The sequence below is a fragment of the Rattus norvegicus genome, chromosome 14, assembly GCF_036323735.1.
Source record: "Rattus norvegicus strain BN/NHsdMcwi chromosome 14, GRCr8, whole genome shotgun sequence".
NCBI lineage: Eukaryota > Metazoa > Chordata > Mammalia > Rodentia > Muridae > Rattus > Rattus norvegicus.
The window spans coordinates 104,399,366-104,424,403 of NC_086032.1; the positions used below are offsets into that span (position 1 = coordinate 104,399,366).

At 40.2% G+C, this 25,038-nt stretch overlaps 1 pseudogene; it reads right to left on the reverse strand.

Annotated features, from left to right (window-relative positions):
- Window positions 1-3,478: 3,478 nt before the first annotated feature.
- LOC120096763 (U1 spliceosomal RNA) lies at window positions 3,479-3,608 on the reverse strand (annotated as a pseudogene).
- Window positions 3,609-25,038: the final 21,430 nt, after the last annotated feature.

Genomic DNA, 25,038 nt, shown 5'->3' on the forward strand with positions numbered 1-25,038 from the left:
ATTCATTCACAGAAGAGAAAGGTATAATGAAATACAAGCAGTGGGTAGAGATGGGTTTCATTGAGAATATGAAACAAATAAGGTTATTTTAGGACAGCTGAAGAGATATTTCAGGTAGGTAGTTTAATACATAAAGGGAAGAAGAATTTTCACCGAATTTATTAGATTAAGTAGCACTGAAAAGCATGAAAAATGATAAAATTGCCAGGCATTTAGACAGAGTATTCAAAGGAAAAAGAGAGTCGTGAGTGGAAATAAACTTTTTGAAACTTGTTGTCAACCGAAGGAGACAAGAAGCAAAGCATGGCCTCTGGACTGCAGGCAACTGTGTAAAAGTAACTTCTATTCTCTAGAGGTAATTATTATCTTGGAAGCTTACTGTCTCTGTCTGCTAACCTAGAGCGAGCACTGAAAGCTTCTAGCCTCAGTAAAATCTTATCTATGCCTAGAATGTTTTCAGCCTCCGAATCTTACTGCTAAATAAACTTACTTTTATACCTCTTATTGAACTCTAGTTGGCTGGCTCAACATAGCTATTTTGGCTTAAGCTCTTCTCCAAGCTGACTGATTCAAACTGGTTTATCTCAGCTTATGACTGGATTACTTTGCTTGGCCTCAAACTAGCTCTATCGGTATGTTCTAATCTTCTGACTCCTCATTCTCTGGCTCATTCTGTCTTCACCCGTGTCTAGCTTGTTCTCTCTTCAACCTGTCTTTGTAAAACTCTCCAGATACAACTGCTTCTGAATTCCACCAACTCAACTCCACTGCACTGACCCTCAATTTACTGACTCAACCAAACACACTGAACAGTACAGACTAGAACTCGGTGATCTGCATGCCTCTGTCTATTGGGTGCTAGGATTAAAGGTATGTACCACCACACCTGACCTAAGCATTATTATTTTACCTGAAACTTGCTCTATACCAAGATGGCCTTGAAATCAGAGATCTGTTTGCCTCTTTCTCCTGGGATTAAAGGTATGACTGTATTCTAGCTGGATCATACAGACCTAGGTCTTTCAATGTGATCTCTTGCCAAAGCAGTCATGTTCTGAATTAAAATTCATCTATATAACTAAGCCCTCTAGAATGGACTACACAAAGTTTAAGTACTAGAAGCAAGAGTTGCATTTGATTAAACTAAGGTAGCATAAAGGAGGTGGCAGAAGCTGGAGAGGGAAACTGTAGAGATGGTTTTGATACTCAGGTCCTATTCCCCAATTGGTTTTTGGTCTATCAGTATAGATCCCACAGGCTAATTGATGGGTGGAAGGATAGGCAGAACTTCCAGGACCCAACAGGCAAGCTAGCAGACACAAGGGAGAAAAAGGCAGTTTTTCACCATACTTCAGAGGGACCAAAAGTGACCAGCCATGTGAGATCTCAGATGGAGAGGCCACAGGCCACTTCTATAGGTGGGAAGTTGGGGATATTGAACTGGGACCGAAGGTGTCTGAGCAGCTGAAATTAAGTGCAGATGTAGGGTGCTAAGCTGGGGATTCTGGTAAGGGCACACTGGCTGTGGTAGATTAATAGTGCACAGCAATTGAGACAATAAGGCAAGTTGAAATTGAACAGCTGTGTGTGTGTCTGTACTTTTCATCTGTGGATCTTGTAGGCTCTGAGCAGGGACTGGTAGCATGGTCAGTTCCTGACCTTAGGTAGGGTAGAAAAGGCATGGGTATGGGTGGGCAGGAATGCTGCATATTTAATGCTTAGACACCAGAGAGAGGCACTATTTGAAAGGTTTAGGAGGTGTGACCTTGTTGGAGGAAATGTATCACTTAGAATGGGTTTTGAATTTTGAAAAGACCAGGCTAGGCCTGTACACACACACACACACACACACACTCTCTCTCTCTCTCTCTCTCTCTTTCTCTCCCTCTCTCTCTCTCTCACCAAGCAGATCAGGATGTAGTTCTCAGCTCCTCCTTTAGCACCATGTCAGCATACATACCTGCCATACTCCCTGTCCTGATAATAATGGGCTAAGTCTATGAAACTGTAAGCCAACCCCAATTAAATGTTTTCTCTTATAAGAGTTGCCTTGGTCATCGTGTCTTTTCACAACAATAGAACAGAGACTAAGACAGTAAGAAACGCAAGAGAAAGTAGAACATGTAGATAGTAATAGGAAGATATTAGCAATAGATAGCAAACAAATATCTTAGACTAGATAGCACGTTCTGAAATCTCAAGCACAGGAATAGGTCTTCAGCAGGAGGAAAGAGGCCCAATCTTTAATAAGTTCCAGGCTTTACTACCCTGCACATGGTGTCTTGGCAATAGAGAAAACAACAGAGGTACTTTTTATCTCCTCCTCCCTTCTTCCCTTCAGAAGGCCATAGTGGTTCTTTGATTTTCTATTAGAAAGAATCCTATGACTCTTGTTCAAGCAGAACCCTTCATACTGGGAGGAAAGCATCAAAGACACAGAAATATAGTAAAGACTGAACCAACAGGTCTTAGCTAAGTTCCTCTCCATTTCCTATCATTAGACCACACCCACTTCTATGTAGTCACAGCTCCAAATGACTGCCACTCTTTACCAAGTCTGAGCTGAAATATGTAGTTTGTTCCTTTGGCCTTGCTACTTTAAAAGATTTATATTTAGATCTGTGAGGGAGGGGGATGGAATGTATGCCATGTGACTACAAGAAAAAAATGAGATCCCTTAGAGCTGGAGCTATGGGCAGTTAGTGATCTACCTGATGTAAGTAACTGCATACTGACCTCAAGCTGAAAGTATTCCTTTTTGCTGAGTCTTTCTCATCTTCCTTGTCGAAGGTTCCTGTTCTTGTACTGAATACATTTACTTGCTTTCCTTTTCTTTGTCTCCTCATAAGGTATGAACTTTTTGAAAAGTGAAAAATTATTAATTTTTCTTCCAAACGTCTTTTGTGATTTTTTTTTAAATTTAGGTGACAGCATAAACTCAGTCCCCCACTATCACAAGTTATGCTGTATGTCTTTTATCCCACACTAGATCTGGCACCGTAGTGCCCCAAGATATCTGGTAGACTTCATCATCTCAGTCAGCAAAGTGTCTCACCCGCTCTGCTCTATCCCATATCACACTGCTGAAGGCTTCTTTCTGAGCCTGGCAACAATCTCTCTACCCATCTAGTTCCCAAGGCAGGTTGCCACCATGCCAGAAATATACATCCCAATTCCGTGGCAGCCTAGTGTCTTCAGCCGCCACATATCCCTTAAACTTAAATCGCCACATGAAAGAACACACAACACAACAAAGGCCTATACCCGTCCGTCCCTTAAGAACATTCATAACAACCTGTAAAGGTACAGAGTGGAATCTTAACATCCGCCTCCACGTCCTCTTGACGGCTTCCTCTCTCCAGTCTTCTCCCGTTCCAGTCTCTTCCTCTTCCCTCAAACTTTTCTCCCACCCATCCTTCCTTCTCATCCAATGACAGACCTCATTCTATCTTGTACCTGCCTTCACCTGTATGACATCATCCTACACAGTCAAGTTTCTCACATTTGGAGAAATCTCAGAGATCAACATACCCAGAGTGCAATGGATAATCCTCTCCCTGGGAAAAATCGCCTTCACGTTCATGGCACCTCCCCTATCAGGTAAGTATTAATGCTTTGTGATTTAAGAAAGGCAAGCATGAATGGGAGTAATGGCAGTGAGGTAGATGGGGAATCAGCTAAGGTCTCTGCAGCAAGAGGCAAGCTTATTTGGTAGTAAAGTCAAAGAAGATTCAAGATGATGAAGAAGTCAGATGGGAAACATGGATGCTAGGGTACAATTAAGATTGTATAGGATACATAACCAGAGGAAGGCTTCTGGGCATGTCAGTGAGAGACTGTCTTGATTAGCCCAAGGAAGGTGGGATGATACAGCCAGTACAATTGAAACCATTCTCTGATATCCAGATTTTAAAAAGAAGATAATGATATGAGCACATCTGTTTATTACTCTCCTTTTTCTGGCTGTGGATCACTGTGGCCAGCTGCCTCAGGCATGTGATGCTGGGAATCCCACCTGATGGACTAGAACCTGAGCTGTGAGATTAAAAAACAACAGCAACAACAACAATAAAACCTTTCTCTTTTTAAGTTGCTTTTTTCAGGATATTTTTATCATAGCAACATTTTAAATATTACCTATGACAGTTAGTTTGTTGATTATCTGTGTGGAAAAACCTTCTTTTAATAACTATCAAGAGACTAAAAGACCATTTTTACAAATCTTTAATTTTGATCTAGTAAACTCTTTTGATATGTCTGAACTATGTTCTACCTTACTACCAAGACCGCAAATATAAAGAAAGGATCTCCAGGAAAATCTGTTTTATATTCATGCATGTCTCAGATTTTCCAGATAAAAGAATTTGGCAGAGGAGTAGGAAAGCAGAAGGAGGCTAAGACATTGGGGAGAAAAAGGAATTAGAGGACCTTTGAGATTGGAAACAGCAGAAAGTAAAAATATGGCAGCTGTCACAAGAAAGTTGGTTGGCCTTAAAGTCAAGCGTATATATGAGAAAATTACCAGAATTAAATAAAAAGCATATCCAAGCAGCGAACAGTTAAATGGCATTATTCTGGAAAGGAAGGGTCTGAACTGATTGGATGAATTCTTCACACAGGTAGAATGCAAAGTGTCAGGCAGGAGATAGCAACAAATGGTGAGCAGACACACATAAGCAGAGATAAATTAAAGCATGAGATCAAATGTCAAAGTTCCGTGATGAGAACTTAACCAAACCAAGAGACCCTGATAGTGAAGAAGGCAAGAACAAAATGGAAAACGTTCATCCTGAAGAAAGACTTGCTGGACAGAGACGTGCTTGCCTATCACTTGGCATGCTTTACACACATGCTTTGGCATTCACCATTTCAAAACTAATAAAGCCCTCCTTGTGACTGTGCCATTAATAAGGTCTGAAAGATGTTTTCCTTCAACATTTTCCTGTTTTGATTTTCCATGATTTAATTGGAAACATCTTTCTAAGAGGCTGGTTTTACTGTGGTAGTATCACATCTGCCTTTTCAGCAGTCTGCTGCTAATCACAATGGGTGATAAACCAGATTCCCAGTACTTATCCTACTATCTGGTAGAACCCACACAGTTTCCACTTTTAGTGCCCCTGAGTCATCATCTTATATTTGTTCATCAACATTTTAAGTGCCCCTCTTAAAAAAATGTAATTTGATAGTTAATTTTCTAAACTTATTATTCTTTTATTTCTTTTCAAAGTAATAACATTTCATATCCTTCAGAGGGCATCACCCTGCATCCGTGTCCTTGTTCTTACTAAGGAAACTTGGTATTCTCTAGTTTTACCTTACAATATGATTCTTGCTATTTTTTTCCTACAGATTTTGTTAAATTAAAGTTAAATTCTTCTGAGGATTCATGAGCACCTCTGTGCCACTTTCTTCTATAGAACCTATGTAAACACTATACTGGTTATATTAAAATTGATAGTGTGAAACTGAAGTTTTAAGAGAAATTTTAAATATATAGCTGGAAAATTAAACACATAGAACCCTTGTTTTCATATAAATTTATTTCTTCTAATAAAGAATGATTCTACATTTACTTATTTATGTCATTTATTTATTTTATTTATTTATGTTAGCACTCAAAGAATTTTCTAGGGAAAATGCAGATTGAGGTTGAACAGAGTCAAATGGTTGATGAAGAGCAAGTGCTGTCCTCTCACTTTCTCCTGTTCAAGGAGGAACGTTCTTGTTTATTACATAAACACCCACAGAAGCAGAGCGGTTGGTGCCTAGTAGGATCGGTCATGCCCATAGTCAGCTCCATCTTCATGGAGCTCTGAGAACCAGCTCAGGAGACCAGCTGTGCTGGTTCTGGTCCTCATTTCTTCGGCCTAGCCCTGATATGTGACCACATAGTACAACTTAGATCATTACTGACAGATCCTATTGATTCGCTGTTGATCTCACTGTTGAGAAAATTCCTATCCTACCTCTACGGCAAAATGCCTGAGAAAAATAACTGATAAGAAGAGCTCTGCCAGCTCATAATCTCTGAGAATCCAGTCCACTGTCACTTGGTTCCACTGTTTCTGAGCCCTGGTGAAGCCAGGTATTGTGGTGGAAACAAAGGTACTCAGTTCACTGTGGTTGGATGGCGGAGAATTGAGTTGAGGTTGAGGAATAGATATTCGCTCCCTGAGAAAACATCTTAGAAACTAGGCACCTGCTCAGAATCTTTCTATGACCTTCAAACAGCACCACCACAGCATCAAGGATACAGGCTCTGAGGAACCTCCCAGAATACCTGTTCCTCTTGTCACTTCTTTCCTTTTAAATATACAAGTAGCTCTTTTGTAGACGTACTCACAAATTTACTATCTTACTCAATAGGGACAATTGAGCACTTCCTGCATTCCAGACACAGAACTAGATCTGAGAGGCTACAAGAGCCAGATGGCCCTGCAATGGCTGGAGTCTGGATTACCCAACGAGACAAGCAGTGAAGATGGGTGTTAGACTAGTGAGCAAAGGTGCCACCAAGCCAGAGGGCCAGGGAAGCTAGGAAACACAGCAGGCAGCACCAATATCATGTTACTGCCTCCTCCACCATCTTATGAGGCCTCTACAGATTCACTAATTGGGTTTATTTGACCCCAGCAAAAGGTGGAGCCTCAAGATTCTGTGTACATAGAGCGTTTCAGCTTGTTTTAATGCAAAAGTCGGATAGAGGTACACTTCCGAGACAAAATGGACAAGAATGAAAGATTGTGCTGGCACGAAATCTCAATGCAGTTCCAGCACATCCAAATTGTAAGCAAACAGGCATCTGAAAAGAAGGGCTTTTGGGTGCAATGTGTTTCAAAGAGAGATTGGACCTGAAAGGGAGATTGATTACTCTATATTGTCACTTCAGATGCAGAAAAATCATGCTGGAGACAAGAACCCCTTATTTGATGACTGCTTGGTAAGATAACTTTTATAGTATTCCTTGTTCACATTGCCTAAGGATTCCAGTGTCAATGATCACGTTTCTGGGGGCCAGTCAAAAATTGATCCTTTCTGCTGTTGTATTTAATTTTCTGCATTATTTTTTGACCTCAAAGCTCCTTCTAATTCCTTTTCTGATGTCTTATTTCTCCTGGGTGCCCCCACCTACCACTCTCCTGCATCTGGAAATAGCAGGAGCTCATCCTTATGAAAGGGGTGCAGACGTGTTAAGGTTCCAAGGATGCTCTGTCTGAGGGAGTACCTGTATTTTACTGTAAGGAAAGCTTTAAGGAAATAGAAAGTTTGGAGCTCTAGACATAATGTGGTGCACAGCCAGGTTTTCTTGTCTCTGAAATCACACCATCCTGGGTGGTTATGATTGTCAGCTACTGTGACCTTCAGGGAATTCTATTCCCATCTGCCATCACTCTGGGTATTGTTTTACTTTAAGAGCGTGGTTCCTGGGCAGAGCTCAAACGCTGCGTCTGAGGTACGGGGGAGCAAAATGAAATTGTCCACAATAGTTTTAAAAGGCAATTGTTACTCTTTATCCATGGCAGAATAATAACAATAATTGTCACCACTTAAATAGTGCCTTTCATTCTCTGACCCCAAGACACTTCAACAGGGAGGCTACACATTATTTAAGTGAATTTCTTTTGGGAGACAGGGCAAACTGAGAGACACATAATACATGGTTAGCTATGCTAATTTTGTTTTCTTTAACAAATGCAAAATAAATAGCCTACTAAAATGCCAGATAATATCTTGAAGATAAACCCTTTCTAAAGTAGGTTATTCTAAACAGATGTGCCTTGTTCTATGTCAATGTAATTTTAAAAAATTTTATTCATATACACGCAAAACCCAGACTTGATTAATACTGATTTTTTTTTGGCCTGTTTTATCAACAACTTCCTTGCACATAGAAAAGTTATTGTAATGAACAGGAAATCTAGAGCATTTCAAAGCTCTGCTTTCCTAATTTTACGAGTAAATTTTGTGGAAACTGTGTAAATAGAGCATAATTATTTTAAAAATAGGAGCCTTTGTTATTAACCATCTACCTGTCAGGGGTATGCAAAGCACCCTGCTGCATAGACAAAGGACTGAAAAAAGTTACCTGGAGAGAGTTTTTGCTACTGAAAGAATAAAAACTAAAGCAATAGACTGAACTTTCAGTTCCCAGATGCAAATACTGAATGCCAAACCTGGCTGAGGGGAAATCGCTTTTGCCTGATAACCAGATTACTTAGAACAAAAATAGAGAAAATTAAGAACTGAAGAGCAGAAAATTAAGGTGGAAGGCAATTTAAGGAGTAGGTAGCCGACGTAGGCTTTCATTTTCTCCCCCCCTGTGTCCAGCTAATTAAAATTACAATCAAAATGAAAGAGTCTAAACTTGTAAATATCTTCAGCTAATGATTTTTGTCTTTTTAATCATCTTCACATTCAAAGTCTTCTTTTATTCATTTTGGTCTTTACAATAAAATGAAATTGTTTTTCCCCTGTAGAATTCCTTCTTTTAATGTTCCTTGTGGCTCTCTGTGTCCCCAACTCTTTTATTATTCCTCTTCCTTTAGAGCTTTTCAACTTTTTTTAAAAAAAAAAACATACTTTACGCAAGGCAAAAGTTTTGTTAGTGTTTATTTTGTTTAAACATTTAAATGTTGGGGCCTGGACAAATAGCTTAGTGTTGAATACAAGAGGCCCTGGATTCAGTCTGCAGCACCAAACACTGATGAAACAAACCAAAATATCAAATTTTGATATAAAGCATAATACTTCAAGACACCTTCACACATAAAAAGAATAATTCCTTGTTATAATATATATGCCTCTTGTATAGTGAAATGTGTATATTATTGAATTACTTATCTTATATAATACAATTATTATCAATCAATTAAACTTGAGAAACTAATTTGATTCATATTTTGTACTATAAGTGTTTTATTTTTGCCACTTCTCCCAGAAATATTCTTCATATTCAATATCCCCATTTTCTCCATAACTAACAGAAATTAACAAGACTTATTGATTTTGGTGTTCTGGAGTTTTGGTATTTCCATTCTATATGTCTGCATCAGTACCAATCCATTTCAAGCAGCACCGTAGCACTTATTTCAGAGCATCTCAATTAGTCTTTCCTTGTCTGCTTTAAGGAATGAAAGAACAAAACTTCATAGCCTTAGGAAAGCATACTTTGAACTCTCTTGAGTTATCTGGTTACCCAGGCAGAAGTTAGCCATTGTATCTTCCAAGCTGATCCCTGCCTCACCCTGGCCCTCTACTGCTATTGTTAGTGAGATTGTAAATAGAGATTTTGTGTACTGTAGTGAGTCATCGTTATCCTAAAGACTCGTTTGCAATCCTATCATTTCTTACTCAGAGTCTCAAAAATCCTTTCCCTGATTCTTAGTCAAAACTCCTTACTTTACGGAAATGACTTCCAGATCTTTTAAGACGGAGTTATTTATCCTTCTCCAGGTATTCTTTATACAACAATACAGCAGTTTTGTAAAACGTGTGTTCACTTTTCTCACTCAGATGGATATCCTTATAGACATTATTCTCTGCTTTTGGCCAGCAAAGTCTGTTCATTTTTGCTATGATACTTTATACTCCAGACTAGATGAGTGCTGAGGTGGATACTTTTGAATCGATTTCTGCTTTATGATAGATATAATAATTGTATAGCATTATATCTGCCTCCTCATTTGATGTAAACTCCCTTCTGGCAAAGGCTATGCTGGTTCTTGCTCACTGCTTTAGCTCCAGATGTTTCTTATATAAGCAGGTTATCACTGACCATTTTCATAGGAAGAAATCAAATATTAAAGGAATAAATAAGTGTATCATACTAGGTGGTAGCTTTGTGGAAGAATCAAACGTGGGTCTTAGATTGAGTGAGATATTTTTGACATTCATCATCCCACTTATCACTAGCTAGGATTTGGCCAAACACCCATCTTGGCCCCATGTAAACAGCAGTAAAGTATGGACACCACTGGCTTCTGGCTTCTGCAAATGGACGGGACCTATTTGTAGGTCCATTCTTTAACAGTAGATGCTGGTATAATGGATCATTTTGTTATCGGTAGAGAAGTCTGATATCCATTAGAAATACTTATGACTAATTATTATATTTGACAGATTAATACCTATTATCTGAATACACATAATTCAAGGAAAGACAAAATATGGAATGTCTAAAGCCCACAGCCATGGTTACCTTCAAAGTCCAGGCTGCCCCCTAAATAAAGCCCAAATCAAGCCAATAACCATTAGAACTGCTTGGCTTCACCAATAATTTAGGTTGTTGTAATTCACACTTGTTGGAATCTAGAGGCAATTCATTTTATAGCAGAGCAATTTTCAGTTAAACTACAGTTCAGAGCAGCATGAAGAAGAATCTGATTCTCTCCCACCTCTATAGACTGCAGCTCTCACTCAAGGGGGGTGCCCTGGTGATCCATTCTATTGAGGATATTTGAGATATGATAACTGTCTCAAGATATTACAACTGATAGGAAAACAAGATGCTCAGAATTGGGCAGCCCACTTTGAATTACCAATTCTATAATTCTAAGTTTACTAAAATTGATGTCATGAAGTGAAAATTGGTATGTGTGGCAATTCATTTGGTAAATATTTGAGTTTCTATTGTTGTCAAGGGAAGAGTAAAGCATTGTAGTTATGGCAGAAAGGAATACGCCTCCCTTGGAGAAATACAGACAACTAGCACATAAACACCAGGTCAGAGCAGAAGGAATGGTGGTTGAGAGGTGTGAATTCTGGTAGTTATAACTAAGCTCAACCACATCTTTATTAATAAAAATAGAAACCATTATAATGAATTTTTTTACTCATGAGATGTTTGTTTATTCCAGAACCATAAAAATCCATTCTTCAGGATGCAGTGAATCCTTGGAACATATTTCATTCCTCTTGCTGGTTGCGAAGTATTTTGCCTGCAAAAAGTTACTGAGATGTTTGGCGAAGGGTCAGTTTGGGGGGAGAATGGTCAGATGAGAAGGAGGGTGGTAGAAACTTGGTACCCTCCAATGTTTGACTTTTAAAACATTTTTTTTTCTGTAGCATATAGCTAAGCATTGTCCTGGGGAAATGAGCCCTTACTGCTTAGCAGTGTCAGCTGCAGGCATTACAATTTCCAATACATATCATCAATTGTACTAATCAGACTTCTCAGAGGTCATAGTTTCACTGGCCTCAGAAAGCTGTAAAGGGTCGGACCACAGGGGCCATGACTCTTATGGTGCCAGTTTTGTTTTGGGAAGTGTTTGGAGCTTCTTCTTGGTCCAGCCACTGAGCTGACCACCATCCGATACCAAAACCACCCACTAGTCATCACACATAGTAATTCAACAGAAAAGTGTCTCATTGTGGCTCAGAATAAGAGACAAGGACAGTTCAAACCAATCATTCCCTTAGACTCTGGCCAGCCCATAGGTGTTGATTTATTCAGCATTTTTACTACTCCAATTTTGCTTTGAATGGTAACGATAATGTACTGCTACAGGTGAAGTTCTTTGGTGAGTTTTCATGTAGTTGTGAGAGGATCGCTGTGCATGGTTGTGTTCAAATGGTCACTTTCTACTTTCAGCTGCCAGCTTCTATGCTCCTCCTTGTCACCTTTGCAACACCTCTTGACACACCCCTTTGTTTGTTAGTAGTCCCTGGACAGAAATGTATTATTGGTGTTTTATAAGTTGTCTCAACTGCTTGATGAACCATTTTGAATTTGTATAAGAAAATTGCTCAAATATGTTTCTGTCTAATACCACTTCCATAGTACAAAAAATACAAAGTAAACAGAAAATAGTAAGTCATTAGTAAAAAAAAATGAAGTGCAAAATTTCATTAAAATATTGTATCGCATAACCACATATATTTAAAAACCATATTCAAGTATCAGATAGGAAATTCAATTCTTCACAGAGATGGAAAGAGCAGTTTTCAAATTCATCTGGAATAACAAAAAAACCCAGGAGAAGGAAAACCATTCTTAACAATAAGAGAAATTCGGAGGGAATCGCCATCTTTGACCACAAGCTATACTACAAAGCAATAGTGATAAAAACCACTTGGTATTCATGATGAGATGGGGGGTGGCAGGCAGTGAAATTTACCCTAGTTGAGAATCAGACCCCTCTCCCTGCCTGAGTTCTCTCCCCCTAGCCAAAACCTGAGCACCTAGCTGGGCAAGAGATTGCTGTGGAGATCCCCACCCACCCCCGACCCCTGGTGTCAGAGCCTTACACAGAGACAGAGAGATTAATGGAATAGAATTGGAAGGCCTAGAAATGAACCCCCACACCTATGGTCACCTAATCATTGACAAAGAAGCCAAAACCATCCAGTGCAAAAAAGAAAACATTCAACAAATGGTGATGGTTGAAGTGATGATTGGCATGTGGAAGAATACTAATTGATCCATTCTTATTTTTTTATACAAAGCTCAAATCCAAGTGGATCAAGGACTTTCACATAAAACCAGATACCCTGAATCTAATAGAAAAGAAAGTGGTAACAAACCTTGAACACATGGGCACAGGAAAAATTTTCCTGAACAGAACACCAATGGCTCAGGCTCTAAGATCAACTATTGACAAATGGGATCTCATATAATTAAAATGCTTCTGTAAGGCAAAGTACAAAATGACAACCTACAGTTTGGGAAAAGAGCTTTAGCAACCCTACATTCAATAGGGGGTTAATGTCCAATATATACAAAGAACTATAAAGTGGGAAACAGAGCTAAACAAAAAATATTCAACAGAAATCTTGAATGGCTGAGAAGCACCTAAAGAAATGCTCATCATTCCTTAGTCATCTGGGAAATGCAAATCAAAACAACCCTGAGATTTCACGTCATACCAGTAAGATCAAAAACACAGGTGACAGCACATGTTGGCGAAGATGTGGAGAAAAAAGCACACTCCTCCATTGTTGGTGGGATTACAAGCTTGCACAACCACTCTGGAAATCAGCTTGGCAGTTCCTCAGAAAATTGGACATAGTGCTGGTGAGGACCCAGCTATACCACTCCTGGGCATATACCCAAAAGATGCTCCAACATATAACAAGGACACATGTTCCACTATATTCATAGCAGCCTTATTTATAGTGACCAGAAGCTTGAAACAACCCAGATGTGTCTCAACAGAGGAATGGATACAGAAAATGTGGTACGTTTTGCACAATGCAGTGTTACTTAGCTATTAAAATCAATGACTTCATGGAATTTGCAGGCAAATGGATGAATCTAGAAAATATCATCCTGAATGAGGTAACCTAGTCATAAAAGATTACACATGGTATGTACTCACTGATAAGTGGACATTAGGGAAACGATCAGAATATCCATGAAATGACTCACAGACCACATGAAGCTCAAGAAGGAGGAAGACTATAGTATGGATGCTTTAGTCCTTAGAAGGGGGAACAAAACAATCACAGGAAGTAGAGAAACAGGAACCTGAGAGGGAGAGAGAATGGGGAAAAAAAAGAGGAGCAGTATCAGGTGTGGAAGTAGTCAAGAGGAGAAAAGTAGAGAGGGTCAAGGAATTGAATGGAGATGTACAGCAGTGGGGGATGGTTATTCGGGAGTAGCCACTAGAAAGTCCCAGATGCCAAGAAAGCAAGAGGCTCCCAGGACCCAACGAGGATGACATTAGCTGAAATGCCCAACAAAGGGGAGAGAGAACCTGTACAGACCATATCCAGAGGTTAGGTGTGACCCCAGGTGAGGGATGGGCCACCCTCTCATCTCCAAAATTTTAACCCAGAATTGCTCCTATCTAACAATAATAGAGGGACAAGATGTGGAGCAGAGACTGAAGGAAAGGCCAGCCAGAGACTGCTTTACATGGGGATCTATCCCATATGCAACCACTGAACCCAGACATTATTGCTAATACCAAGAAGCACTTGCTGACAGAAGCCTGGTCCAGCTCTCCCCTGAGAGGCTCTATCAGAGCCTGACCAATGAAGATGTGCTTGCACACAGCCAACCTTCAGACTGAGCACGGGGATCCAATAGAGGAGTTAGGGGAAGGACTGAAGGAACTGAAGGGGTTTGCAACCCCATAGGAAGACCAATATCAATCAGCCAGAACCCCCCAGAGGGACTAAACCACCAACCAAAGAATACACATGGAGGGACCCATGGCTGTAGCCGCATATGTAGCAGAGGATGGTCTTGTCTGTCATCAATAGGAGGATATACCTTTGGTCCTGTGAATGCTTGATGTTCCAGCATAGGGGAATCCTAGGGCAGTGAGGTGGGAGTGGGTGGATGAGTGGGTGGAAGAGAATATTTATAGGAGGAGGGGGAATGGGGTAGGGAGTTTGCAGAGGGGAAACTTGGAGGGGGGACAACATTTAGATGTCAATAAATAAAATAACCAATAAAAATAAATAGGTAAACAAAAAGCTTTATTTTCAGAAATAAAAAATAGAAACATATTACCTACAGAGAAAGATAATATCTTGTGAAAATAAGACAGCGGTTAGAGGGTATCTATTGTTATTATGTGACAAAAAAACTGTCCTTTTATAGATCAGAGACATGGCTTAGATTGCAAAGGTGTTTGCCAACAAGCCTGATTACCTGAATTTGACTCATAGGTCCCATATGACAAAAGTAGAGAACCAAGTCACAAAAGTTGTGCTGTGGCATCGCTAGGCATGCCTAGATACATATGTTCCCTCTATGAATGTAATAAAAGTATGTTCTTTGTGATAATTTCTTAAATGTTAAAAAAAAACAAAACAGGATTCCTACTAACAAAGTAAAGAGAGGAAGCAATATTCCCAGAATTTCTGAGCTAAAAAGTTATCTTAAACTATTTTAATATAGCTGAGGTAAAGTAAAACTCCATTCCAATAGCAACAAAAAAAGAGGACATACTTTATATACTCTGGATGGTGGACTTTATGTATAGTTGTTCGTTAATTTTAAATTTTGATGTGACAAATGTTTTGTGAGAATCACACCATCTCATAAAAGTCAATACCTACATCACAGATATTTTCAGTAATTTTACACATTTATTTACATTTGTAAAGTTTCCCTCCATTCACTTGCAAAATTGGTAAGTTTAATTGTGATAGTTGGCCACCAGTCAGTTTGCCACCAGTTAGAACCTCCTGAGTAGGGAGCATCTGTTGAAGAATTGTCCTCACTGCTGTGTAAGACTACCCTGCCCTGAACGTGGATAGTACCTTCTCTTAACTGCTCCTGAACAAGATCAAAATGTCAGCACAGAGGGAGATTGTTTGCCTTTTGCTTAATGGGTTTTCTTCCCATCTCTTCTGATGCCGCTCTTTCTGGCTCCTTCATTGGCATCAGAACAAGTTTTCTGGGCTTCCCTTTTAACTAAAGACCCATGATTCTGTGAGAAATCTTTAGATGTACTTTCCATGCCAGATCAGGACTTCTGGGACTCTCTGCCCTGTGGGTTGAGCAATTGCAAGTTCCTAACCTTTGCAGAATGAGATAGTCACTGTAGAAATGCTCCAACTTTTCAGGGTACCCCAGCCTCAAGGACCAAGCAAGTCTTGGGTATGGTTTACTTGTTGTTAGTGTTTTGAAGTAATCTGCTTTAATAAATCACACATGCTCACTCACACACTCACACACACATTTTTCACACACACACACACTCACACACATACACACTCACACATTTATTATGTCAGTTTTGTTCCTCTAAAGAACTCTGACTAATACATTTATTAATGTCTAAGATTGTCCTGTCTTCTTATTAATGCATAATTTCTCTGTACAATGTTTTGCTAATAAGGAATCTATTAAAATTTTAATTCATCATCTAAATTACATTCAATAATTGTTTAAAAATTATTATTCTAGGGGAGGGACTAAATTCAGATAAAGATACAAGTTATAAGATAAAATATAAAGCTAATTGTTCTTCTAGTTCTAAATCTGCTAAGGAGTTTTTGTTTTGGTTAAATACATAAGAAACATTTGACAGTGAAATTGTACAATTTGCTGTTAGCCTCTATTTCTTCAGAATGGTTGTTCTAGCTGTAAAGAAGTTCAGTAAAATGTATAGACTATGGGACTGATAATCCTGACGTGTGTTGTTTATGTTTGTAGGTCTGTTTTTACAATAAAGTTTGTAAAATTAAAGAAGTGTTACCCTAAATGAGACTTAAATTCTTTAGAGCTGGTTAAAATAATCCAGTTTCTGAGTTGCCACTGGACAAGTCTTTTAAAACACAACGCTCAGAATCTTTGACACACCTCATAAAATGTATAAGCCTACAGCAAAGAATGTGTTATTTTGAGAGTTGTTTAAAAAATAGAGTTTATCAAGCCCTGCCAAAGTCTTTTATGAATGGAGTAAACAAAGTCGGTTTTTTTTTCCAGGGGAAATATTTTCTGCGACATTACAAAGAAGCATTCGTCAAAATGAAATCTATTGGAACCCAAGGGGTCAGTTCATAAGAAGGTTCTGTGAAAAATGCCGTCATGAGAGTGACTAATAGTGTTGGAATGAAATGATTTGTGGCCTAGAAAGGACACCGATGGCACTAGAGATTCATTTGCATTCCTGTATTTGTTAAAAAGTTCAGTAATTTTCAACAAGACTCTCATATGGTTTCTTTCAGACATAATATTATTTTCAAGACAAATTCTTGCTATCTAGTTCATTCTGGTTGGATTTCATGAAGGTTGGATTTACCCTCTTTAGTTGTTTGAGTGCTGAGATCAGAGCTTTATGCATACAGCTGACTATATGGTCTTTATCGTATAATCTTTATGCACTCTGGCTGACTCTCAGCTGAAACTTCCTAAAGATGCATTGTATTGACTCCAATTGCTTTGGGCTTTAAAGTTCACAATTTGAACCTTTTGGCCAAAGTTGCTTTTCAGAATTATTCAATGTTTGTTTTCAAAAATTGGAAAACATCTAATTAAATTCAAACTTCTGCTTTTTCATCTTCAATAGAAACGCAGTATTTCAGATTTATCAGTAAAATCTTAGATCCATCAACCCAGACCTATTCATATGATTCAAATCAAATCCAACATTCCTAATGCCTCATTTGTAACGACAAGCATGCTGGTGAATGCACTTGATGGCAATTTCTCAGTTTGAGTAAGAAAGCAGAACAAAAGCCCAGGGAATAAGGGAAAACAGAGTTTCAGAGACACATCAACATAGTACAAATGGCTACACTGCTGAGTCTTCACATAGTACAAGATTAAAGTATAAATTACAGTGGATTTAAATTAAGGTTATAATTAGGGTAATTCAAAGAGCATTTTTTCAGATGAGTTTTGAACAAAGGTTTGTAAAAAGCTTGCATGCATGAATTGGCAGGTGGGGCTAAGAATTTACAGCAAGAAGGGCAGAGCACTGACTTTCAGAGGAGACACTATAAGGCATACGTAAAAAGACCAACAACCATTGCAGGGGTGGGTTTCAAGAGCCCATCACTTTACCTTATACTCCTCAGTGCCCTGCTTCCCTTTGTCTAATCTTGTCACTTTAATTTTGCATCTGTTTATGATAGAACTTATGACAAATAATTGCAAACACTGGACGTCAGACACTCAATACCTTTTGTCTTCTCTTGCTGTCCCGGGCATGGCCAGTTTTAAACACAACAGACAGTATTGTGACCTATGCAATAATTGCTAATGAACTGAACTTAGGTGACCAAATTCAGAGTAACTTTCTAATGAAAATCATAGATAGCCCTACTCTTGTGTGGTGTTCTCAGTATGTTTTTATATATTTATTTATTTATTTTTCCATTTTTTAATTGGGTATTTCTTATTTACATTTCAAATGTTATTCCCTTTCCCTGTTTCCTGTCCATCAGCACTCTAGCCCCTCCCCCTCCCCTTCTATAAGAATGTTCCCCTCTCAATCCATCCCCCCTTACAGCTCCCCCATCCCCTACACAGGGGGTCCAACCTTGGCAGGATCAAGGACTTTGCCTTTCACTGGTGCCCCAACAAGGCTATTCACTGCTACATATGCAGTTGGAGCCCAGGGTCAGTCCATGTATAGTCTTTGGGTAGTGGTTTAGTCCCTGGAAGCTCTGGTTGGTGGGCATTGTTGTACCTATGGGGTTGCAAACCCCTTTAGCTCTTTCGGTATTTTCTCTAATTTCCCCAACAGTGGTCCCATTCTCATTTCATGGTTTGCTGCTAGCATTCGCCTCTGTATTTGACATGTTCTGGGTGTGTCTTTCAGGAGAGGTCTATATCCAGTTCCTGTCAATATGCACTTCTTCCGTTCATCCATATTATCTAGTTTTGGTGGCTGAATATATATATATATATATATATATATATATATATTCCACATATGGGGCAGGCTCTGAATGGCAGTTCCTTCAGTCTCTGCTCTAAACATTGCCTCCCTATCCCCTCCTGTGGATATTTCTGTTCCTGCTTTAAAGAAAGAGTGAAGCATCCGCATTTTTGGTCACCCTTTTTCAGTTTCATGTGGTCAGTGCATTGCATCTTGCATAATTCGAGCATTTGAGCTAATATCCACTTATCAATGAGTGCATACCATGTGTGATTTTCTGTGATTGGGTTACCTCACTCAGGATGATATTTTCTAGGTCATTCCATTTGCCTATGAATTTCATGAAGTCATTGTTTTTGATAGCTGAGTAGTACTCCATTGTGTAGATGTACCACATTTTCTGTATCCATTCCTCTGTTGAAGGACATCTGAGTTCTTTACAGCCTCTGGCTATTATAAATAAGGCAGCTATGAACATAGTGGAGCACGTGTCTTTGTTCTATGTTGGAGCATCTTTTGGTTATATGCCCAAGAGTGGTATAGCTGGGTCCTCAGGTAGTGGAATGTCCAATTTTCTGAGGAACCTCCAGACTGATTTCCAGAGTGGTTGTACCAGTCTACAATCCCACCAACAATGGAGGAGTGTTCCTCTTTCTCCACATCCTCGCCAGCATCTGCTGTCACCTGAATTTTTGATCTGAGCAATTCTGACTGGTGTGAGGTGGAATCTCAGGGCCGTTTTGATTTGCATCTCCCTGATGACTAAGGTACTTCTCAGTCATTCAATATTCCTCAGCTGTGAATTTTTTGTTTAGCTCTTTATCCCATTTTTTTTTATTAACTTGAGTATTTCTTATATACATTTCGAGTGTTATTCCCTTTCCCAGTTTCCGGGCAAACATCCCCCTCCCACCTCCCCTTCCTTATGGGTGTTCCCCTCCCCACCCTCCACCCATTGCCGCCCTCCCCCCAACAATCACGTTCACTGGGGGCTCAGTCTTAGCAGGACCCAGGGCTTCCCCTTCCACTGGTGCTCTTACTAGGATATTCATTGCTACCTATGAGGTCAGAGTCCAGGGTCAGTCCATGCATAGTCTTTAGGTAGTGGCTTAGTCCCTGGAAGCTCTGATTGCTTGGCATTGTTGTACATATGGGGTCTCGAGCCCCTTCAAGCTCTTCCAGTTCTTTCTCTGATTCCTTCAACGGGGGTCCTATTCTCAGTTCAGTGGTTTGCTGCTGGCATTCGCCTCTGTATTTGCTGTATTCTGGCTGTGTCTCTCAGGAGAGATCTACATCCGGCTCCTGTCGGTCTGCACTTCTTTGCTTCATCCATCTTGTTTAATTGGGTGGCTGTATATGTATGGGTCACATGTGGGGCAGGCTCTGAATGGGTGTTCCTTCAGTCTCTGTTTTAATATTTGCCTCTCTATTCCCTGCCAAGGGTATTCTTGTTCCCTTTTAAAGAAGGAGTGAAGCATTCACATTTTGATCATCCGTCTTGAGTTTCATTTGTTCTAGGCATCTAGGGTAATTCAAGCATTTGGGCTAATAGCCACTTATCAATGAGTGCATACCATGTATGTCTTTCTGTGATTGGGTTAGCTCACTCAGGATAATATTTTCCAGTTCCAACCATTTGCCTACGAATTTCATAAAGTCATTGTTTTTTGATAGCTGAGTAATATTCCATTGTGTAGGTGTACCACATTTTCTGTATCCATTCCTCTGTTGAAGGGCATCTGGGTTCTTTCCAGCTTCTGGCTATTATAAATAAGGCTGCGATGAACATAGTGGAGCATGTGTCGTTTTAATATGTTGGGGAATCTTTTGGGTATATGCCCAAGAGAGGTATAGCTGGATCCTCAGGCAGTTCAATGTCCAATTTTCTGAGGAACCTCCAGACTGATTTCCAGAATGGTTGTACCAGTCTGCAACCCCACCAACAATGGAGGAGTGTTCCTCTTTCTCCACATCCTGTTTCTCTCTGCAGGCACTCACAGCTATGAGTTTTCCTCCTAGCACAGCATTCACTGTGTCCCATAAGTTTGGGTATGTTGTACCTTCATTATCATTAAATTCTAAAAAGTTTTTAATTTCTTTTTTTATTTCTTCCTTGACCAAGTAGGAGTATCATTGAGTAGAGCATTGTTTAACTTCCATGTATATGTGGGTATTCTTTCTTTCTTGTCATTATCGAAGACCAGCCTTAGTCCGTGGTGATCTGATAGGATGCATAGACTTATTTCTATCTTTCTGTATCTGTTGAGGCCTGTTTGGTGACCAATTATATGATCAATTTTGGAGAAGGTACCATGAGGAGTTGAGAAGAAGATGTATCTTTTTGTTTTAGCATGGAATTTCTATAAATATCTGTTAAGTCCATTTGGCTCATAACTTCTGTTAATTTCTCTAAGTCTCTATTTAATTTCTGTTTCCATGATCTGTCCATTGATGAGAATGGGGTGTTGAAAACTACTGCTATTATTGTATGAGGTGCAGTGAGTGCTTTGAACTTTAGTAAGGTTCTTTTTATGTATGTAGGTGCCCTTGTATTTGGAACATAGATATTTAGGATTGAGAGTTCATCTTGGTGGATTTTTCCTTTGATGAATATGAAGTGTCCTTCCTTATCTTTTTTGATGACTTTTGGTTGGAAGTCAATTTTATTCAATATTAGAATGGCTACTCCACCTTGCTTCTTCGGACCATTTAATTAGAAAGTGGTTTTCTAGTCTTTTACTCCGAGGTAGTGTCTGCCTTTGTCTCTGAGGTGTGTTTCCTTTATGCAGCAAAATGCCAGGTCCTCTTTATGTATCCAGTCTGTTAGTCTATGTCTTTGTATGGGGGACTGTGTCCATTGATGTTGAGAGATATTAAGGAATAATGATTGTTGTTTCCTGTTATTTTCGCATTTGGAGGTGGGATTATGTTTGTGTGCCTGTCCTCTTTTGGTTTTGTTGCAAGAAGATTACGTTCTATTATCCTTTGTAGGGCTGGATTTGTAGAAAGATATTGTGTAAATTTGGTTTTGTCATGGAATATCTTGGTTTCTCCATCTATGTTAATTGAGAGTTTTGCAGGATACAGTAACCTGGGCTGGCATTTGTGTTCTCTTAGGGTCTGTATGACATCAGTCCAGGATCTTCTGGCCTTCATAGTCTTTGGTGAGAAATCTGGTATAATTCTGATAGGTCTGCCTTTTATCTTACTTGACCTTTTTCCTTTACTAATTTTTATATTCTTTCTTGTTTTGTGCACTGGTGTTTTGACTATTATGTAACACGAGGAATTTCTTTCTGGTCCAATCTATTCTGAGTTCTGTAGGCTTCTTATATATTTATAGGCATCTCTTTCTTTAGGTTAGGGAAGTTTTCTTTTATAATTTTGTTGAAGATATTTACTGGCCTTTTAAGTTGGGAGTCTTCACTCTCTTCTATACCTATTATCCTTAGATTTGATCGTCTCATCGTGTCCTGGATTTCTTGTATGTTTTGGGCTAGGAGCATTCTGTTTGTTACATTATCTTTGAAGGTTGTGTCTATGTTTTCTATGGTATCTTGTGCCCCTGAAATTCTCTCTTCTATCTCTAGTACTCTGTTGGTGATGCTCGCATCTACGACTCCTGATCTCTTCCTTATGCTTTCTACCTTCAGGGTTGTCTCCCTTGTGCTTCTTTATTGTTTCTATTTCCATTTTTAAATCCTGGATGGTTTTGTTCAATTCCTTCACCTGTTTGCTTTTGTTTTCCTGTAATCCTTTAAACGATTTTTGTTTTTCCTATTTAAGGGCTTCTACTTGTTTACCTATGTTGTCCTGTATTTCTTTAAGGGAGTTATTTATGTCCTTCTTAAAGTCCTCCATCATCATGATAAAATGTGATTTTAAATCTAAATCTTGCTTTTCTGGTGTATTTGGATATCCAGTGTCTGATTTGGTGGGAGAACTGGGCTCTGATGATGCCAAGCAGTCTTGGTTTCTGTTGCTCGGGTTCCTGTGCTTGCCTCTCGACATGAGGTTGTCTCTGGTGTATCTGGTCTTGCTGTTTCTGAGGGTGGCTTGACTGTCCTGTTAGTCTTTGTGTCAGCACTTCTGTAGACCTATTTTCCTGTTTTCTTTCAGCCAGCTATGGGAACAGAGTGTTCTGCTCTCTGGTGTGTAGTTGATCCTGGCAGTTGACTTCCAGTTCTTGGCTAAGGCAGCAACCAGAACGGTCCTGCCCCTACTGCTCTTAAGTCCCTGTGCACAGGAGGCACAGATGGTACTAAGCATTTTCCTCTTTAGTCGGGAATATAGGCAGAGAGTAGTCTCCTCTGGTTTGTCAGGAGCATCTGCACTTCTGGGGGTCTAGCCCTCCCCTCACGGGATTTGGATGCAGGGAGCTATTTGACTGGTTCAGTTCAGATCTGGGCACAGACCTGGACCCCAGGGCTCCTGCAGCTGACTGCTCCTATATTCCTGTGTACAGGGGCACTATGAAGTTTCCTCTTGGGCCAGGGATGTGGGCAAAGGTGGGCAAAGTGGCGCTCTGTCCTGCAGTTTCAGTATTGCCCGCACTCCTGAGTGTTCAACTCTCTCTCCCATGGGATTTGGGACCAGGGTGCTGTGGGCTGGGATGGGAAAAGTTCTGGGCACAGCCTCTCAATATGTTTTAATCAGGTTGTTTACAATTCCTCTCAAACTATTATCTCTGTAATTTTTAAGTCACCAATAACTAAATCCCAGATTTTTCACTGAGAGCATTGCTAACTACTGGCTCCTCAAGCTATGGCTCCAAATCTGGTTGGCCATGAACTCAAAAATTTGGATTAAGCTTACTATTTCTCTTTGAGTTCCCTTGAGTTTTTGTTGGTTGACTGGTTATTTTGTTTTGCTTTTGGTCGTTTGTGACTTTTACCTTCCTTTTCTTTGCCTCTTGTTTCCCCTTACCACAACGTTGCTTACCCAACACAAGGCCTTGAGCGTCCTAGCAAGTACCAGCCAACTAAGTCCCCAGCCACTGTTGTTCTCTTTTACCATCAAGAATGTTAAAGACTTTTCAACAGCTCACATGAACTGATTTCAGGAACCATTCTCTTTGTCTATTGAAATCTCCTCCTTCTGCAATCTTTCTCTCTCTTCTATTAGAAATTCCATATACACCGGAAGTCCCACACCCGCGGATCCTGGCCCACAGCAGCTCTCTGCTCCCAAACCCCGTGGGAGAGAGACCTCACCGCCTGATCAGGTGGGCACTCCTGAGGCTGCAGAGTGGAGGAGACCACCAACACTGCCCACCCCTGCCCACGTCCCTGGCCCAAGAGGCAGCTGCGTAAGGCCTCTGGGTTCCCGTAGGGGAGGGCCCAGGAGCGGCAGGACCCCTGCGCCTGAGACACCCCCGGAACCAGAAGGAAACAGACCGGATAAACAGTTTCTGCACCCAGATCCCGTGGGAGGGAGAGCTGAACATTCAGAGAGGCAGACACGCCTGGAAGACCAGGGGAGGCTGCACTCTGTGCACGTCCAGATGCCAGAGGAGAACACCAGGCGTCATCTGGAGCCCTGGTGTGCGGAGGCTCCCGGAAAGAGCGGCGCAGATCTTCCCGGTTGCTGCCACAGCGGAGAGGACCCCACGAGCAGTACCCTACGAGCAAACTTGAGCCTTGGATCCACAGGTGGGACCAACTTTTCCCCTGCAGGAAACCTGCCTGGTGAACTCAAGACACAGGCCCACAGGAACAGCTGAAGACCTGTAGAGAGGAAAAACTACACGCCCGAAAGCAGAACACTCTGTCCCCATAACTGGCTGAAAGAAAACAGGAAAACAGGTCTACAGCACTCCTGACACACAGGCTTATAGGACAGTCTAGCCACTGTCAGAAATAGCAGAACAAAGTAACACTAGAGATAATCTGATGGCGAGAAGCAAGCACAGGAACCCAAGCAACAGAAACCAAGACTACATGGCATCATCGGAGCCCAATTCTCCCACCAAAACAAACACGGAATATCCAAACACACCAGAAAAGCAAGATCTAGTTTCAAAATCATATTTGATCATGATGCTGGAGGACTTCAAGAAAGACATAAAGAGCTCCCTTAGAGAACAAGTAGAAGCCTACAGAGAGGAATCGCAAAAATCCCTGAAAGAATTCCAGGAAAACACAATCAAACAGTTGAAGGAATTAAAAATGGAAATAGAAGCAATCAAGAAAGAACACATGGAAACAACCCTGGACATAGAAAATCAGAAGAAAAGACAAGGAGCTGTAGATACAAGCTTCACCAACAGAATACAAGAGATGGAAGAGAGAATCTCAGGAGCAGAAGATTCCATAGAAATCATTGACTCAACTGTCAAAGATAATGTAAAGCAGAAAAAGCTACTGGTCCAAAACATACAGGAAATCCAGGACTCAATGAGAAGATCAAACCTAAGGATAATAGGTATAGAAGAGAGTGAAGACTCCCAGCTCAAAGGACCAGTAAATATCTTCAACAAAATCATAGAAGAAAACTTCCCTAACCTAAAAAAAGAGATACCCATAGGCATACAAGAAGCCTACAGAACTCCAAATAGATTGGACCAGAAAAGAAACACCTCCCGTCACATAATAGTCAAAACACCAAACGCACAAAATAAAGAAAGAATATTAAAAGCAGTAAGGGAAAAAGGTCAAGTAACATATAAAGGCAGACCTATCAGAATCACACCAGACTTTTCGCCAGAAACTATGAAGGCCAGAAGATCCTGGACAGATGTCATACAGACCCT